Raw genomic sequence first — 18,556 nt, forward strand, 5'->3', positions numbered from 1 at the left:
GGTGGAAATGCTTCTAGGTTTCCCTAAAAACCATACATGAGGATTTGTATAGAGACATGTTCCATGGTGGTATCAATGTCCTATCTCTTTTCTCTGGGATCAATGATACAAAAGTTGCCTTTTATTGTTTTGGCATACTTTTGAAAACAGATGTGCAGGAACTGAATGATGATCGGTTGGAGCAATTGATGAGTAGATTTGTCAAATTCGACCTTGTTGTCGGTGGCATCCAGCGTAACAACCTTACTGGAAGAAATAAACATCATCAGGATTAAATAGAAGATTTTTGTTGGTGAATTTTCTTGCAATGAATGCTATGACAACTATCTCTTCTGCTGCTCCAATATATCCCACTCTTTTCAAATTATGGAACGGTTTAGTTGACAGTAAAACTGGTCATCTTTAACTTTTGGAATCCTGTAACCAATGTTACCCTATATAAAAGGCCTATAAGGGTAGATTCTGTTCCAATGTCTTATTCTGTGCCCTAAGTCCTACAATTCAAATTCAGCAATCTTCTGAAGGACATAATGGATATCATCTTGACAAAGAAAATGATTATCATAGAAAAAGTAGCAATGATGTATCAAGACTTGAGCCAACACCAGAGTGTAGGTAGTGGCTTGTTCATGGCTCTATGATGTAATCTTTTAAAGAACATGAATTGATGGTTGGGGAAAATAATCTGTCTGGTGATGCTTATTACCCTCAGCATGAGATAAACGATAATCTTTCTTGATGAGCTGCTAATAATGTCATAGGGGAGTGTCACAAGTTCAATTCTCCAGTCTTTCTGACTTCTCAGACCACTTGCTTTAAAAAATGTGAAGTGCTTCATTATTCTGGCCTCGTTCATTCTTTTTCTACAACAGAGGTAGAATAAGCAATAATTGCTTCAAGGACCTTCCTCATTTGAGACTGTCCTGTTTGAAAATGTTTTTTCCTCCTTTGTTTATTGAAGAATGAAAGAATTTTGCAAAGTATTATCCCTTTCAGGTTCACAATATAATCAAATCATAAACAATAAGTTTAATGAATATCCAATAAATCAACTACATTTTTAAATCATTCAAAAATCATAGTCCTATGGCAAGTGTCAAAATTATTGACTGATTTAAGGTGTAGGTGGATTTTGGTAAAGTAAGGTTCTTTCAAGCTGGTTCAGTATGTCGCTTCGGGCTTCCACTAACTTGAAGAAATGGTTGTTATGCTCATCTTGTAGAGATACTTCTTGATTCCAGAATCTCAGGAACATTTTTGGGATGTGTGGTGCTTCATTTAAGATTTTAAGATCATCTCTTATGTAGTTTGTTGCACCATTCAATATTCGAGCCGCCTTTTCAGGTTTTCAACTCGAATTCTCCTTTGGTTCTAAGATGTTATTTAAAAATTTATATCTTGAACCCCCCTTTTTTCATTTTTCATATCATGCATTAAAGATTTTAAAAAAATAATTTTTGCAAATAAAAATCAATCTTGAGAGGCGGAATGAATTCTGAAGATATTGTCTTTTACTTAGAAATCCATGTATGATTAAAATGGACTTTTCAGGTACGTAATGTAGGTCATGGCTTATGGTTACGAAAGAAAGGGATAAAAAGGCCCAAATAAGTGTTTAAGGGTAATCAAACCAAGGATCAATTCATTCTGATGCCATCAATCTTGCCTTGCTTAACTTGGATTTGCTTTGTTGGAGATTTTTCCATCAACTGGATCCCTCTAGACTGCCAAATTTTGGATTCATTTCCATTTTCTCATATCTCCAGCATTTCTTGCTCTTCTTGTTTGTACTTGATCAACCTTGTAACTTGAGGCTCAATAAATCACCCATCTTGATTCAATTTTCCTTTTTCTTTTTTTCCTTTTTTTTTTCTTCTTTCTTTGCTGGATGAGTATAATACTTCAATTGCTTTAAGCACTTCCTTTTGCATTTTGGAGGTTTTCCATTATTCTTGATTGGATTGATCTTCAAGCACTCTGTATTTGACATACTTTGTAGTTCAAAACTTTCATGACTTCATGGAAACTTGTCTTCGTAATAAAACTGTATTGACAATCTTTATTCTTGTGAGCCAATATCCTTTACCTTGCCCCCCAATGTAGAGGGTGATCCTTGGTTAGGGTTGAATTAGAAGAAAAATTATTCAGGCTCAAATGGGGACAACAAAGGATATATATATATATATTAAAGGATAAATGAAACAATGTCGTTCATCATCTCATACACAGAAACCTTTGTAAAAAGAGGTATCCACAGGGGGATGAATATTCAAGATTAACTTTATTTACATGAAAAAATGTAATTAATGCATGATATATTATTTCAATCAATTACTTTCCCCTTCTTCTTTGAGTATGCCCTAATCACTCGAAATTATCATCAATGAGTTGGTCCATGATGCCTCATCTCGTCTCTTTTTGCAGTAAAATTCACGAATAGTTGAAAGTTTGGTTCTTTTGAGGTCTTTTGGTTTATGATGGTTTTGTATTTGGAAGGACAAATGTGTGACTTATAAAGTCATGTATATGGTGTAAAAACAGGTGGATACATTTCTTCAGAATCTTTGTAGTGTCAGGATTTGATTTGAGTAATTGGCATTGGATGGGATATTGAAGATATAGTTTTACCACTTGCCAATAGATCTATAACTCTTGAAAAATTAAAAGAATATTTAATCTACTTGATACTCAATAATCTCAAGATTAAAATTTGATTCCTTGCTCATAACCTTAATAAGCAACACACATTTATTTATTGCACAAAAAGCGGAGAAAGGAACAAAAAACAAGTTCAAACAAGATGCTGAAAATAGAAAGTACTACAGTGGTAGATAACACTTCCACTTGTTTATACATCATGCCTCCTCTAATGTTGGGTGTATACTTGGACCAGGGTCATTGTCTTTATTTGCCCCCCATTTTTTGATCATTTCCTGTGTCAGGACTCTTTTGTCAATAAGCATCTCTATTTCTTTCAACAGTGGCCTACAATTGCCTGTAGAATGCCCTTTTACCCCCAAGTGGAAATTACAAACACTATCTTGATCATAGCTATGAGCAGAAGAGTTTGATGTCACTTTAGTTGGTCTTAGTGTGATGTATTGACCTTTAACCAAATGAGGATACAAGTCTGAAATGAAAGTTTGGAATACTTCCAAAGTTTGTCTTGATCGCATGACTTTCTTTGGTCGATCCGAACAGTTAATAGCTCTTTTTCTTTTGCAATTGCGAGGACTCTGGATGCAACATTCATTCACATGATCAGCTTTTGCTTTTTGATCCGTCGGGCTCCTGGATGTGACTTTTGAATTTTCTTCATTGATTACATTCTCAATTAAATCTCCACTTGTCACAAGATTCTCGAATTCAGTTGTCGGATTTGCCTGCATTAACTCGAAGAAAGGCGCTGGAAGGGAATCACGAAACATACGTGATATCTCTTCTTCTAACATGGGAGGTTGAACTTGTGCTACCACTCCTCTCCATCTTAAGGCATATTCTTGAAATCTTTCATTGGTTTTCCTTTTTACTCTTCGAAGATCCATACGTGTTGGAGCTAAGCCTTTAACATACCGATATTGTCCCAAAAATGCATCAGCTAGATCTACCCATTTCTTGATATGTTCTTGGGTCAACTGATTGTACCAGACTACTGATGGGTTAACAAGGCTATCATGGAAAGAGTGAATTAACAGGTCATCAGAATTTAAATATCCTCCCATTTTTCTGCAAAACATTCTTAAGTGGATTAGGGGACAACTTGTGCCATCATATTTCTCAAAATCAGGCATTTTGAATTCATGGGGAATAATCAAATCTGGAATCAAGCTGAGCTCTCTTGCTTCTAATTCTTTGTGGGAAGTATCAACACATTTCATATTTTTGATTGCTTCATCCATCTTCTTGAATCTTTCCTCATATTGCGAATAATGAACAAGGCTATTCTTTGGGTTCAATTGGGATGCCCCAGAGGGTTTTACCATTTTCGATTCTTCAATCTGACAGCATGGTTGCTCTTTATAAATTATCTCTTTTTTATCAGATGTCACATACTGAATAATTTGATTTGATCCATCTGGTACTGAATCAGATGTTTCTTTCCTTATATCCGGAGGTAACCCTGTCAATTGTTCTGGCCACTGGTCTTGTAGTCCCTTATAAGATTGCTCCATTGTTTTCATGATGACAGTAAAGTAATATGAATGAATGACCTTGGTTTTACTGTTACAAAACCTTTCATTAATTATTAACATGTTTTTATAATTAAAGTACATAACAGTACTTAAATAAAAAAAATGAAAAATGCATAAATGGAAAAATAAGAATGCAAAATGTGCAATTCAAAGATATAAAAAGTAAAAATACAAAATGAAAATGCACAGATACAAAATGTAAATGTATGTATGAAAAGGTGTTACTTAAGAGTGATCATCTTAGAACAGATTTCATTGAACACAAAAACTTCAGTACATCAAACAAAACTTTTACATGTAGGGGACAACTTTCAGTCCTAACTTTAACAAAACTTTACATATAGGGAATAAATTTCCCATTTTCTTCTCTAAAACCAAGTTAGTTTATCAGCTTATGAGTCATATTGCTTGTCTGGACTGCAGCTTCTTCCATAACATTCTGGTGTTCTTTCATCTCCTATGTCTATTCTTGGAGTTGATCATTTTCCTTTGTGAGAGAACATTTGTGTTCAAAAAGTTTTTGGACAAGATCTTCATGTATGTTGCAACTTTTTTTCAGTTTGGTGACCCCGGCTATCCACTCTTCTGGAGTGTTTCCTATACCAGCATTTTGAAAGGCTTGACTGACCTTCTGAAAGTCTTCATGTATGGTTTCCATTTTGGTGCTCAATTTATCGTTTTCAATCTTTAAATGACGTATTTGAGCTTCAAACCTCAGCAAATCTTCTTCTCTCTGGGCGCCCCTACTGATATTCTTACCTTTGAAAACTTTTGGTATTAATCTATCAGGACCCTCGGTTACTAAACTAGGTCGATCATTTACCATAAATTGTAAGGTTCCATGATCTAAAAGACTTTGGACTCGGCGTTTGAAAGCAAGAAAATTCTCGATGGTATGTCCTTGAGCTCCGGAATGATATTCACAATGAACGTTGATGTCATACCAATTTGGATACGGAGGTTGGAACGGTTTTATATAATATGGATCCACTTCTCGTGCTTCAAGTAGCTTCTCATACACCTCTTTATATGATATGGGGATATTATCAAGATGAGAACCACCTTTTGTCTTGGATTGAACCTGAGTTTTAGACATCGGGAGCAGACCAAACTTTGATGATTTTTTATTACATGATTTCTTCTCTTGTCTGGGAGCTTGTACAATCGTCACCATTTCTTTGGTATCTCCAGACAATTTGTGAATACGAATAATGACTGTCTGTAATTTCTCAAATTGGTTAAGAATCGAAATCTCTTGCGTATCTGAAACTGCAGAGTTAAGTTTATTGAGCTCTCTCTCTTTCTGTGCTGGAATCTCTTTTCCTTTGGCCAAAACATATATTTTATCCATCATCTTGGTCATCTGCTCTCTTATTTCTCGTATCTCCTTTTGCTCTTCAATGGTCATACGATCTTTGGGTGCATAACTCGCTTCTATCCTCAGAGTTTCCTTAGGATGTCTTTCTTTGGCCGCATCATATTTTGTTTGATCATAAAACTTTTTGTCCATTTACAATTTCTTTCCAATATGATGAACAGTCTTTCAAGTAAACACCTTTTGGTTATGCTATGATCATGCAATGCAAACAAAAGAAATAAAAAAATAAAATAGTTAGTACCAACTAATGAAAAAATCTATCTATCAAGGTATAAATCTTAACCTCATGCTTTCTAGTTCCATGCTTTGTTTGGAAAATTTAACCTAACCGCATGATTTTTAGTTCGCAGGCATTTATTCATAAAAAATAATAAATTAAAAAAAAATAAAAGCTAAAGCTTATTTCTCCTTTGTGTACACCTAAGGACAGAGGTTCAGTACTGTCTTAGATCAGGAGGAGTTCTAAGTTTTATTACATGTAGGGTTTTAGTTCTAGGAGTAAGGGTACTCGAATTGTCCTTGTTAGTGCCCCCTTGGGCTGTCAACCCTCAATCCTAGTCCATTACAGACTTAAACGGACCGAGTTCAATTCGAGGGGATACATTTCTCTATGACTAACACGGAGAATAAATTCTCACGAAGACATAGAGCATATGAACCCCGAAAGTTACTTGCTAGGTCTGACACGGAGAATAAATTCTCACGAAGACGTCGCTTTCACTCCCACTTAAAAGGGACAAGCTCAATTATAGAGCTTTATGTTATGCAATGCAAGTGTTGTGTGTGAGGAGAAATATTCAAACCTCTAACAGATAAATAAAATAATTAATACCTGAATAAAAAAATAATATTAATATAAAAATAATAAATAATAAAAATTTGAAAGAAAAGAATTAAAAATTAAATAAATGAATTTTTAATTTCTAATTAATAGAGACAATTTATAATTGATTTTAAAGTTTGACAATTCCCCAGCGGAGTCGCCAAGCTGTCGTAACCGGTTTTCGTCCGGGCACGAAATTTTTATTTGGCGGGAAAAGTGATGTGAATAAATATATATATATATATATTTTTAAAAATAATTTGGAGTCGCCATCGGCCTTTTGGGTCAGGTAGATCGAATACCTAAAAAAGAATCTTTTAAAAGAGTTTTAAGAAAACATCATTTAAAAAATAAACTGATCTGCGTTTTAACCAAAAATTCTTTCTTTTTAATAATAAAAAGGGATTCGTGGTCGGTTACGTTTAGGGAAGGATTAGCACCCCTACAATGCCCAAAATTAGTACTTTTTTTTTAATTATAAATTGTCTCTTATAATAAAAATTTAAAAAATTCAAATATATATTTAATTCATAATTCTATTATTTCAAATATTTTTAATTTTACAAAAATATATTAATATATAAATATAGGAGATATTTACTTATTTAAAAATATCAAAAAAGGGCTTCTAGGTGCTTTAAAACAGCTCTTTTCTTCGATATTAAAAAATAAATATCAAAATATGTTTATTTTTCTTAAAAGTAATTTATAAAATTAAATTTATAAATAGGATTTTTATTTAATAAACAAATAGAATAAATAAATATTATATATATTTATATAACTTAATAATAATAATAAAATAATCATGAAGATAATAATTTAAACATATATCAAAAGTAATAACAAAATAAAATAATAATAATTAAAATGAAAGAAAATAAAAGTAATAACATTAAAACTATTGGATCATATTCATAAATATATGAACTTAAAATGTAAAAATAATAAAACTTATGGTTAAAATTAAGATTATATATATAATTTAATGATCAAATTATAAAATATAAATATGTAAGAGACATGGTTAGAGTTATCATAAAATATAAATACTAGTAGTGTAATTAGCCATTAATTATTTAATCAGTGATTAAAATAGAAATATTAAAATTATTATGGACTAAATGTGATATTTATCCTAAATATATTATTTAATACTGGTAAGGACTAAAACATAAAAAAATAAAATTCAAAGACTGAATTAAAATGTTCAGAAATTAATTTTAGTGACTAAAATGAATAATTACAAAACTTAGATGGCTACGGAAGGGGTTTAGCCATATATGTAAATTACGCATATACCCCTTCCCAAAACGACATCGTTCGGGAAAGGGTATAAGTATCCGAAACCGGCTGGCCCGAAGGGCCAACCCCTCATTTCTTTTTTCTCTCTTCTCTCTCTAACTGAGAGAGTAAATATTCTCTCTCGCCTCTCTCTTCAAATCCCTCATCGGAGGGATTAGAGTTCTGGCCGGCCACCGTGCTCCAGTGCCGACCACCGCCGCCGGCCACCGCTCTCGGTGGTCGGGAAATTTTATTTTTTTACCAAAACATAGATCGGGCCGTCCTAATGACGGATCCGGTGACCGTTTTTCTTAAAAAGCTCCTGATCGGAGCAAATCCATGAAAATACCTTCGGGTTTTGGTTGTTTCCGGCGACGGTTGGGGTTCTTTGATGACAAAGTAAGTTTCCTTTCTTCTCTTCTCTCTTTTTTTCCTTTTTTGTTCTGGTTGTTGGTTGCTGTTCGTATCTCTCCCTGTCTCTTTTTTTTTCTGTTTTGTTTGTTGTCGTTCTCTGCCTGCCTTTTTTTTTTTTTGCAAGATTCGGTGATGGCTTTTTATAGCCTGACCGGTGTCTTCTTCGGACCGGTCTCGAAGGTTCAGTTCGGTGAGTCACCATAGAGCTCGACGTGGACGGCTGTTATTGTGGCAGCAGAGCTTCTGGAGTCTTCTGTTGGTGTCGTCGTGGTACTGGTGTGTCGACAATGGCTGTGGAGGCGTCGGCAGTGGGGCATTGGTCCACCTGGCAGTGAAACGGCGGTTGGAAGCTTGGAGATAGCTGAGGCGGCGCCGCGTGGTTGCCCTAGGGTCTCATACCCTAGGGTTTTCGTCTGGAAGCATCAGGACCGTTGGATCTTGGCCAGATCCAACGGCTGTGAGCAATGGCGGCTGGGGCATGAGATGAGAAACCCTAGTTGGGTTTTAGGGTTTGTAAAATGGGCCTCCGGGTCCTTTGGGCTTGTAATAATTATTTAATAATAATATACTAATAATAATATTTAATAATAATAATAATAATAAATTTAATAATAATAATAAATTTAAATGAAAAAAAAAATGATGTCTACAATGAGGATGTCGTGTCCGGTTCTTGATAGGTGTGATAGGCTCTGTCGCTCATATTTATCTGGTTGATATTCAGTTCCGTGTTGTAGAAAAGAAATAACAAGTACGACGGTGGTAGAAAATGCTTGGGATTGTGTCTGGTATTTTGGCCTGCTTTTCGCTGGTGCTGCAATGCCTCAGTATTCTGTGGTTTGATGCTAATTCATTTTGAAGACCCTGGCTGGTTGGATTTGTCTCGCGAGTGTAGCTTTTTTTTTTCCAGGCCTACTGTGGCGATGAGATTCAAATATTGCTATTGAAATTTCTTTATTGGCCCCTAATATGCAATACATTGCAAGAGTGGAGTTTAGCATTTTGCATTACAGAAGGTGGGCTGCATTTAATTCGGGCACTCATCGGCCAATGCACAAGCAGGATGTGGGTGCTTTTACGTTGGGGTGTATTCGGTTCGGTTCGGTTCGATTCAGTTTTTTATTAAAATATGAACTGAACCACACGCTGCGGGTTTTGAATGCAATAGGGGTGTATTCGGGTCGGGTCGGTTTACCAAATTTTTATTGTTTACTATTTTTAAACTCGGCCTCCGATAAAAGTAAATTTAAAGTTTAAATCTAGTGTAAATTTATAATAAAAAAAACATTACTAGTTTTAAGATTTTATTTATTTAAATTTGTCTTGTAATGAATTTAAAATGAATTTATTTTGGATATTTTTTTATTTTTTTAATTTGGTTCAGTTTGGTTCAAACGATTTTTCATATTAAAAATTTGAAACTAAACCGAATTACATATTTATTCTCTTAAACCGAACTGAACGGCATTCTCCGATTCGACTCAATTTTTCGATTTTCTCAGTTTCATTGCTTAGTCCTAGTTTTATGAGTTTTTCAATTTTGTTATGGCGTCGTAATGTGTTAAACAAATCATATCTCGGACCGTTTTATGGTATGTGAGATCTCTTGAACATTGACGTGAGACATTCTTTTTTATCCATTTAGATTTAGGGAATATTTTTTATGAGGCCTTAGTCTTTGTTGTGTCTTGTATTCGTATGTATTCGAATACAATACAAAATTCCCTTTTAAAAAAAAGCCAACCAGGAACAATATTTTATTCGCCTTCCCTTTGCTTGGCCTTTTACATCATAAAAAAGATGCACATAATCATAGCAACAATTAATTTAATTCACTATCTTTGTTATTTTTCTTCAAATGCCTATTATATAGAATCAATTTTATAGTTTTAAATTTGTATAGTAAATATGATTTCATTGGGTGATTTTAGTGATAAAAGAATGTTACTTTTTAGAGGTTTTAATTCGAGTAATTATATTTGTAAGATATATATATGAATTAATAACTAATAATTTTTAAATAGATATTAATTTATAATTACGGTATAGTATTAAAAGAAAATATTATCAAAGATTTATCATTTGAAACTAGGCAAAACTTTCGAGATAATGTTATAGAAAAAATTAATTCACGAGATAAAGCACTCCCAAGATTAATTGCTCAAATAGGGTGAAATCCACAGTGTTGGCCGTAGGTCGCCATGCCTTCCGGGCGACCTACTAGGTCGCCATGTCTTCCCGGCGAGCTACAAGAGATTGCATGTGCCATGCACGTCCCAACACGCTGGGCATCTGAGGCCATCCGACCGAGGCCATCCGAGGCCATCCGAACGAGCTATGCGAGGGCATCCGAGGGCAACCGAGCGAGCTATGCGAGGGAATCCGAGGAAAGCCGAGCGAGGGTAAGTCGCCCGCCCGGAGGGCATGGCGACCTATGTGTTGGGACGTGCATGTGCCATGCAACACGTTCATTCTCTCTGTTTGAGCAAGGGTAGGTCGCCCGGAGTGCATGGCGACCTACAAGGTCGCCAGGAGTGCATGGCGACCTACAAGGTCGCCCGGAGTGCATGGCGACCTACGGCCAACACTGTGGATTTCATCCTATTTGAGCAATTAATCTTGGGAGTGCATTAGCTCGTGAATTAATTTCTTTCAGAATATTATCTCGAAAGTTCTGCCTTTGAAGGCAAACTATAACTCATTTTACTATCGATATAATGTCAAAATTAGTGCCAAAAGTTTACCAATCTGGTCATTTTGGTCCCTATAATTTTCTAGAGCATTTTGGCTTCTAACATTTCATTTTATTACAAGAAGGCCCCCTAATATTTGACAGAATAGTCACTTTGGCCCTTAATATTTTTTTCTGGAGTACTTTGGTCCTCGATGTTTCATTTTAGGGTTAAAAACCTCATATTTTGAAGCGTTGATCGTGTGTTAACTAATCATTTAAATCTATAGATGGGGCTTTTTGTTTCAAAATGAAACGTTGGGGACCAATTTTTTTTATTTTAATTAGAGCAATATTGATTGTTTTCCACTTTATTAGTGAAGCATATGAATTTTAATGAATTGTGTTAATTTCGTAGATAACGTTCATTCTATAATCACACCAATTAAGATAAAATTAATTATGAAACATTAGTGTATGGCACAATACAATTAAACTTGGTTTTTTATATTATTTGTTTTCCAGTCAGTATGAATAGTTTTTATTATCACTCTTATATTTTAATCAATTTAAAATCAAAACCATTGACAGACCAAACTTTGTGACGACAGCTTCTAATCCGAGTTGAAGATTGATCTATCTTGAATCATGTGTCATGCGCATACTCCCATTCTCGATAAGCATGTGTTCATATTTGAGAAATAAAACATTTTGCAAAATGAAAATGTTCTCCTCACTTCATGCTCACAAATAAAACATTATGTAAAATATGAATTTATTAAGTATCAAATAAAGCAGATTTTTTTTAATATTTTTAAATTATTATCCTTTAACATTTGTCGAAATTGTTGATAATTTCATGATATGAGTCGATCTGGATTAACTCCTTCTAATGAAATATGATTCTTTAGATTTTTTAGATGTTTATGAGTATGTTCAAAAAGGATATCATAATCTTGTCCATCTCGTGTTCAATCTCTAAAATTTTTTCCACTAATTTCACGTTCTTACAAATGTTAAGGGTGTGTGAAGCTTCCCTAATTCACCAATTCAAGGGGATCCCTTCTCATATATTAGTGCTATAATTCTAATTTTATATTCTACTTATCGTTTCCATGTTTTTAACTCAAATTTACCTTTGATTTTAAGAGGTCTTTTACAAGTTTGATCTTAAATTATTCTTTGATTTTATAATTTGTTTAAATGTTTTTAACAGAAATTGTGAAACTTACAGACTAAAATATGCATCGTCGAAATATCAATATAATTTCATAAACAAAAAATAAGAGTTCATAATACGTACTATAACACAAGTTAAAATCCAAAGCAGATAAAATAATTTAATATCCAAAAATCCCATAAATAAATATAAAGTTAACAGAAAAGAAATAATACGAAAATTAAAAATATGTGTACGATGTTTGTAAAGAAAATGAGCAACTAAACAATCCTCCAAGTACCAGTAGTAATCCTAATGGTCAAAGGAATCTAGAAAGACAGTGTTGAACAATGTTTTATAATATTTTAATATAACAAATTAAGGCAAAAATGTTTTTGGACTTGAATTGAATTTTTTAAAGTTTTCAAAAGTTTAAAAAATAATTTAAAGTCCATTAAAATAGAATTTGAGCACAAAACTAATTTTCTGGGTACCTAGTACCGATACCGTTCTTACAGTATCGATACTACATGAACAGTATCGGTATTGTTTCTGTGGTACGGATACTAAAGGTAATAGAAATATCGATACTACCAAGTGTTTTTCAAATAGTTCAAATTTCATAATACAAAATAGGTACCGACACCCAAAGGGGTACCAATATTACTTTACATAGTAGTATCGATACCATGATCATAGTATCGATACGGGTGAAGCCCAACGGCTAGTAACGACTAGTTGATTTAAAAATTATAAAAGAAGTACCGATACTCATTAAAAGAGTATCGATACTCTATGTCCTGGATAGTTTTATTTTGCATAAAAATTATCCCTAACGGCTAAAAACGACAACAAACTCATTCCAACATATAAAAACAAGTCGAGGACACTTGAAGAAGGTCACCAACACCTATCTAAGCATTCATACACAAGTGAAAAGTTTTTCAATCTTTAATTTTCTTTCTCTTGTGAATATTTGTGCGTGAGCTTAATTGTATATCTTTAGGTCTTGTTTTTGTGAGCTTAAATTTCTTGTAAATACCCTACCTTAGAGAGGTTTTCTTGTTTACATTTCTTTCCTTTGTGAAAAGGAGATTGGTTCTAGTTAAGTCTGTTAAAAGCTAGGGAGTGTAAATGTTATCTCTTGATCCTGTAAAAAGAAAGAACAAATTAGTGAATTTGTTAGAAAATCCTTAGTGAAGAGCTACGGTAGTGGATGTAGACTTGGTTGAGAAGTCAAACCACTATAAATCATTGTGCCAATTATCTACTTTTTAATCTCCTTACTCCCTAAATTTATCTCAAAAACCAATTCAACCCCTCTTGGCAATTCATTCAGTTGTTCATTTGAGCTTCATCGTTAATCCCAACAATTGGTATCAGATATTGACTCATTAGAATGTATAACAACCTTAGGACGATCCTTGAAGAAGCTCTATCTTTTTCTGATACAACCGAGAAGATGGTTTCCACCTCTGACTTGTTCCACATGGAAGACTCTCAATCGATCAACAAGCCTCCCAACCGATCAACAAGCCTCCATACTTCAATGGAGCCAACTACCGTCATTGGAAGAAATTAATAAAGCTATTCATCCAATCCAATGATCTTGATGCGTGGGAGATGATCGAGAACGAATACTCTTCTCTAAAGAAGAAGACAAAGGAGTGGAGTGCTCAAGAACGGAAGAAAGCTTAACTAAATGCCAAGGCCATGCACATGTTGCTTTGTGCATTTGGTCCTGATGTTTATGAAAGAGTTTCTTCTTGTTCAAATGCCAATGAGCTTTAGAATAAGCTCGAAAAGACACATAGAAACAAGAAAGAAGAACCAACAAAGGTGATGTGTGTAATGGCTCTTGAAGAGCTCGAGGTATCATCTAACTCAAATGAATTAAATTCATATTCTTTTAATGAGTTACAAGATGCATACGATGAATTATTTTTGGAGTTTGAGACCACGAACTCCAAATACAAGAAAATAATTTCAAAATTTAAAGTTGAAAACGATTTTTTTTAAAGCAAAAATGGGTTTTGAAAATCAAAATGAAATTTTGAAAAAATATTTAGAGCTTTCAAAAGTAAAAATTGAAAATTTTGAAAAAAGAATACTTTAATTTAAAAAGTTAAGCTTGAATGCTTAACAAAAGAAAAGGAAATCATTTTAAATAATTCATCTAGTTCCATAATAACAAAATGTCTCTTGTAGGTGTGTTGGAGCAAATGAAGTGAAATGCCAAGTTATTTGAATGCTCTAGCCACTCAAAAGAATGATGGATAACCTCTAAGCTTAATGATTTTGTTTCTGATTAATTGGTTGCTCATTTAGTTTTTAAGCATGCATGAGTTTTGATTTTAAATAAGTTTATGTTTTTCATCTCATGTATGTTGAAAAGTGTATTATGATGAACATTTAAAGTTTTAATGATTTTCATAATTTTTAGTTCATCATAATGATTTTAAAGCTTTGATTTTACAAATTTTAATTTTTGACCTTAAATTTAATTGTTTATGCAAGTGAGTTATTGCAAATGATATCTCTCTAACAATTGATAACAATTTTTCAAATGCATAACATTTTTGGATAGCTTTATGCGCATGCACTTAAATTCAACAATTAGTATTGCATAAAGTTTTTTAGACTTGGATATATTGAATTTCTTGTGCTACTAACTGTTTGTTCATCTTTGTTAAAATTCAATTTCTTTAAGTGTCAACTTTTAAAGTCAATTTTTTGTTTGGATTGCATTTATTGAGGGGGAGCTTTGATTTTTCGAATGATTTTTTATATAAAATTTACCACTTACTCTCCATTGTTATTTTTGAACTTTAAAGTTGAATTATTTTTATATAACAAAAAGAGAAGTATGAGTTTGAAAAAATCAATTTCAAGAATGAAAAAGAGGGAGCTTTAACATTCCAAAATATATCTCTTTTTCATTAAATGTTTTATTAAGGGGGAGTTTTGCCAAAAAAACAAATGTTCAAATGTTCTGTTATATTAAAAAGGGGGAGATTGTTGAACCATGTTTTATAATTTTTTGATATAACAAATTAAGGAAAAATGTTTTTGGACTTGAATTGAATTTGTTCAAAGTTTTCAAAAGTTTTAAAAATAATTCAAAGTCCATTAAAATAGAATTTGAGCACAAAATTGATTTTTTGGATACATAGTACTGATACTATTTTTACAATATCGATATTGCATGAACAGTACCGATACTATTTATGTGGTACTGATACCAAAGGTAAGAGAAATATCGATACTCTCAAGATAGTATCAACTCTACCGGGTGTTTTTCAAATAGCTCAAATTATAGAATGCAAAATAGGTACCGATACCCAAAGGGGTACCGATACTACTTTACATAATAGTATCGATACCATGATCATAATATCGATACTGGTCAAGCCCAACAGCTAGTAACAACTAGTTGATTTAAAAATTATAAAGGAAGTACAATACTCATTAAAAAAAGTATCGATACTCCATATCCTGGGTAGTTTTATTTTACAGAAAAAGTATCCCCAACGGCTCCAAATTATCCAACGGCTAGAAACGACCACAAACTCATTCCAACATATAAAAATAAGTTGAGGACATTTGAAGAAGGTCACCAACACCTATCCAAGCATTCATACACAAGAGAAAAGGTTTCAATCTTTAATTTTCTTTCTATTGTAAATATTTTTGTGTGAGCTTAATTGTATATCTTTAGGTCTTGTTATTGTGAGCTTAAATTTCTTGTAAACACCCTACCTTAGAGAGGTTTTTTTGTTTACATTTCTTTTCTTTGTGAAAAGGGATTGGTTATAGATAAGTCTGTTAAAAGCTAGGGAGTGTAAAGATTATATCTTGATCCTGTAAAAAGGAAGACCGAATTAGTGAATTTGTTAGAAAATCCTTAGTGAGGAGCTAAGGTACTGGATGTAGACTTGGTTGAGAAGTTAAAACACTATAAATCCTTGTGCCAATTGTATATCTTTTTAATCTCCTTACTCCATAAATTTATCTCAAAAACCAATTCAACCCCTCTTGGCAATTCATTCGGCTGTTCATTTGAGCTTCATTGTTAATCCCAATAGACAGAAACTAGAAAGTGAGTTATTAAGCCTAATGTGTCCTCTACAGTAAAATATATAACAACTGCATATCATAATTAAAGCAGACATATCATAAAGATGCAACTTGAATTCAGGCAGTAGTAATCTATTTTACCATTACCAGAAAGTTATAACAGAAAATTGACTCAATTTACCTTTCACCGCGGATATCAGGATGGGGACGTTCCCTCCTAAGAGGATCCCAGTCAGAAACAGAATTAGAACGGGGATATATCCCTCCAAAAAAATCTCAAATAAAACAGGACTGAGATATGATCTCATGCAGAAACATGACAGAGATTTAATCCCATATAGAATTAGGACGGGGATTTAATCTCATGTAGAATCAGGAAGGGGATTTAATCTAGGGGTGTATTCGGTTCAGTTCAGTTCAGTTCTTCACTAAAATCTGAACTGAACCACACATTGCGAGTTTTGAGAAATTAAAACCAAAATCGAATGGCATAAAAATCACAATTTTCGGTTTGGGTGGGTCGGGTCAGTTCAGTTTAGCGATTTTTTATTGTTCACTATTTTTTAAACTCGACCTCTAAGAAAAACAAATTTAAAGATTAAATCGAGTGGAAATTTATAAAATTAAATTTATAAAAAAATATTACTAGTTTTAAGATTTTATTTATTTCAATTTGTCTTGTAATAAATTCAAAACGAATTTATTTTAGATATTTTTTTCTTTTATTTTTTTAATTGGGTTTGGTTCGGTTCAAAAGATTTTTCGTATAGAAAAATTGAAACCGAACTGAATTATATATTTATTCTCTTAAATCGAACCGAAATTGAACTATAAATTAAAAAAATAGAGTGTTATTACTCATAGAGTGATATTATTTTTAGGTCCCATTTTATTTAGTTGTTTGGCGGTGTATGGGAGCACGTGAGGACTCCTCCGCTGGCTAGTCTTCAATGGAATATTCTAGAATTACATTTGGGTGCAGGGGTAACAACTTATCGGGATTGGTTTGCGACGATGAACGACTAAATTTGAGTTTTCTTGTAAACCCATAACTTTTCCTTCTCCAAAACGTTAACACCATCGACGATGGAAAAACCGAGACCATCGGACGAATAGGAATGACACGAAAAACAATGAGATACCGACGGTGCTTCACGACCAAAAGGACGGCAATCAAAAGCAATTAAACAGAATAATGATAACGGAGGAAGGTGGGGTTACACGAACAGGGAAAAGGAGGAGGGAAAAGGTTTTTAAACAACCTATGGGTAATTTACACTAAAAGATCTTTAACTTTTGATAATTTCCTGAAAGGCACTAAATTTATAAAATAATCAAATTTAGTACCCTAAAATTTGGAATGTGACATATGCTAGATCAAATATTGTGCTGTATAATTCAGTTTGAAGGTAACCATGCTTAAGAGAGTCAAATTTTAAAAGAAACTTGATCTGTATGCTTTTCATTTTGTTCATTTCATGTTTCCTTTGCTCAATATGCTTTTCATTTTGTTCATTTCATGTTTCCTTTGTTCAATCATTTTTTTTGTAAACTTAATATTTTTAATTATTTTTTTATCAAAATTTAAAACACAAATCGTTTCTTATGACTGAAACACATCTTCTTATTCTTTGTCCTTAGTTTATAAGCAATATCCTCGTAGTATGTTAGAATTGGCTAACTTATTGTAAATATATATATATATATATATATACTTTTTTTCACCTTTGTCTTTGTGTGGAGTGCGATTCTTAATTAAATTTCAATTAAAAACTCTTTTTAAGCTCAACGGTGAAAGTGATGAATAATTCCTTTTTTATGTGGAGGGAGAAAAATTTCGTAACAAGTGAACACTCTTTATCTTATATCAGTCAATCAAGCTCAACTCTCTCCATTGAATCTCTAACTATTAGTTCGTCTTAAAGATTTCATTCTCAGTGGGTTACTCGTTACTTTTCAAGCGTCAATATGTCAAATTTTGTATCTTATTTTTTAAAACTCTATAATCCTTTTTAGTATGAACCGAGCTTTCTTAGTAACAATTGCATGTGATACTACTATCATAACCTTCTAAATAAGGAGGTTTTCTTAAATTAGAGTGAATTGAAATTACGAGATTATTCTTAATAAGCTCTCGATAAGCTCGTATGTTATTGTTGTCTGATACAACCATCACCATTAGAGCGATTTTTAAAAATTTTCAATATTTTTACTTAATTAATTAGCCGACCTTAACCTACATGTTTAATAGTAAAATGAAAATATAATAGCTATTTAACCCGGTGAATAAGTCGTCCTTTGACAACGTTGTGGAGCCTATATGAGAAAGCCAATCAGGAAACAGATTTTTATTCTGCTACCTTTGCTTGGCCTTTTACATCCTCTAAAAAGATACACGCAATCATAGCAACAATTAATTTAATTCAAAACCTTTGTTATTTTTAATATAAAACCAATTCTATAGCTATCTATTTAATTGTCCTTTTCCATATACTTACGTTTTGTCTTTTGAAATAGAACTCATTTTAGGGTAAAGTATACGTTTACTTTCTTAACT

General features: G+C 32.9%; 1 protein-coding gene across 1 annotated transcript in view; it reads left to right on the forward strand.

The window, feature by feature from the left end:
* The first annotated feature begins 677 nt into the window (after positions 1 to 677).
* LOC120212668 overlaps positions 678 to 18,556 on the forward strand; it is a 29,540-nt gene continuing 11,661 nt past the window's right edge. The window contains exons 1-2 of the mRNA XM_039210888.1: positions 678 to 692; positions 6,326 to 6,331. The gene's annotated coding sequence lies outside the window, so the exon portion shown is untranslated. The remainder of the gene's footprint in view (positions 693 to 6,325; positions 6,332 to 18,556) is intronic.

Source organism: Hibiscus syriacus, unplaced genomic scaffold (genome assembly GCF_006381635.1).
Source record: "Hibiscus syriacus cultivar Baekdansim isolate YM2019G1 unplaced genomic scaffold, ASM638163v2 tig00110015_pilon, whole genome shotgun sequence".
NCBI lineage: Eukaryota > Viridiplantae > Streptophyta > Magnoliopsida > Malvales > Malvaceae > Hibiscus > Hibiscus syriacus.